This window comes from Pangasianodon hypophthalmus, chromosome 1 (genome assembly GCF_027358585.1).
Source record: "Pangasianodon hypophthalmus isolate fPanHyp1 chromosome 1, fPanHyp1.pri, whole genome shotgun sequence".
NCBI classification, from domain to species: domain Eukaryota; kingdom Metazoa; phylum Chordata; class Actinopteri; order Siluriformes; family Pangasiidae; genus Pangasianodon; species Pangasianodon hypophthalmus.
Genome location: NC_069710.1, coordinates 28,505,467 through 28,507,610, shown reverse-complemented (window position 1 = coordinate 28,507,610; position 2,144 = coordinate 28,505,467). Strand labels below are relative to the sequence as shown.

General features: G+C 36.9%; 1 long non-coding RNA gene across 1 annotated transcript; it reads left to right on the top strand.

Annotated features, from left to right (window-relative positions):
• Positions 1 to 260: 260 nt before the first annotated feature.
• On the top strand, positions 261 to 1,292 carry LOC128318870 (uncharacterized). Its single transcript, XR_008302301.1, has 2 exons — positions 261 to 346; positions 1,111 to 1,292. It is a non-coding gene; the product is annotated as an uncharacterized LOC128318870 (long non-coding RNA).
• Positions 1,293 to 2,144: the final 852 nt, after the last annotated feature.

Sequence of the window (2,144 nt, the reverse complement as noted above, 5' to 3'; positions counted from 1 at the left end):
GGAAAAAAAAGGAATTTACGTATGTATATGTGAATATGTGTGTGTGTGTGTGTGTGTGTGTGTGTGATAGTAATGCTGCTGTTGCTGCTCATGTGGTTGGTGTGGATGACTGAATGGGACAAAGACGCTATGATTCCCACTGCTGAAAGCTTAGAAAAGCAGGCAGCAGCTGCTGGTGTTGGATGTCATGAGGACGGTTGCAGGCCAAAATACTCAGAGTTGTAGGCTGAAGGATCCAGTGGTGGTGTTAGTAACTCAGTGTGTGTGTGTGTGTGTGTGATATGGCAGGTTTAGGGGCACAGCAGGGGAGAGCTCAACACTCAGCTGCTGCACTCCGGAAGATCAGGTAAGCCATGTGGGTCATGAAAGCCTGAACACTTTATTTAGGTAAAAGTATTTTTAAAAAATATGAATTGATATTCAATTCCCTGTCACTGCTGAACAACCCAGCTTGGTCTAACCATCTACAAGCTGCTAAAACACAGGTCGCATTGGTCAAGCTGGTTTCTGAACTACAGTACCTGCTGCACCACTGTGTTATTAGTAAAGTTCTTTTTAAGAAAATAACCCAAGAAAGATTAAGACATCCATTTACTCAGGTAATAAGATCATTAGAAAAGCAAGGTAATCTTTTATTAAGGTTTACAATGTTATTGTGACACGGTGTAAAATACAAACTATTAATAATAACTGGTAATGTTTACTTGCCGCTTTCTCCAAGAAGGACACAAAGCTCTCCTTCAAATTTGTACAAAATAAAAATGTCTCATCTGTGCCAGCTGTGCTTATGCTGCCATCTGAATTCTGAAAACCCAAAAATACTGCTTGCACAGTATGCCTACTAATGACTCTTAAAAACTACTAAAGTAGAGTAATAAAGTATCCAATGGAAAATCCATTACTCAGTTCACATGTTACTTGTTAAACAGGATCAGACAAGCAGACAGACTTCTGGAAGATGATGATGATGAGGAGGATGATGATGATTAGATCAGAACCTTCTAGTTTATAAGGAATAAAACACAAGACATGATGCCATTTACATTTACGGCATTTGCCAGATGCCCTTATCCAGGGCGACTTACATTTATCTCATTTATACAACTGCAGTTGAGGGGTCATGGCCTTGCTCAAGAGCCCAGCAATGGCAGCGGTGGGATTTGACCTCAAGACCTTCCAATCAGCAGTCCAATATCTTGATCACTGCCCCCGTGTTACAGGAAAATAGTCAATGTTAAAGTGGTGTGATGTGGTCTGACACAAAGCTGAGTTACTGTTACCATGCCAAAGGTGATTCTTTATCTATAACAACACATTCCGAAGTGTTTTATTCCTCTTATACCACAGCAATTACAATGACCTCAATTTCTTATTAATTAATAGCAGTTATAAATGGTCATTCCATCACCTGTCTCTTTTTTTTTTTTTCTTAATAAGGTAAAAAAAATGCAGCTGGTCATGTTACAGAGAAACAGAAAAGTAGATATTGTGCCTCCATCCTGATGACTTTCCTGTGATGGAAAACCTACTGATTGTTACAAAGTGCTGAAACTGGAGCAGTCAATATACAGTATGCACTGCATGTGTGTCACATAAATTACAGAAGGTGAAACTTGTAGTTTTGGTACACAAGGAAAATCCCAAAGGGACAAAATCATAATTTTAGCCCAATCTTTAATGTTTTAGATTTTTTTTATCCACAGTAATCCTTCATTTTAAGTAGTATTTATATAGGATTTATAGGATATATACATACATATATATATATATATATATATATATATATAATCCAATATAACCTCTACATATGCACACTACATATAACATAATGTGATCTACATCATACATAGTGCTCTATGTGACCAATAGAAAATCATTTGGGATTCAGCTATAGGGAAAAAACATGTAACAGGAATGACATACATAAACATTACAAAATAAAAGTGCATTTTGTCTTTACGAATTTACTAGAAGTTTGAAATGTATTTTTAAAAAGTTACTTTAGTGAATGTCACAGCTCATTACTGCCCACCTCCGACTGTCAGATATGTAACAATGCAAGCATGTGTATGTGTGTTGTGTAGAAGACTCAAAATACTTTCAATCACCAGCTCAAATTCTGCAGTAAGATAATTACAGTTTAC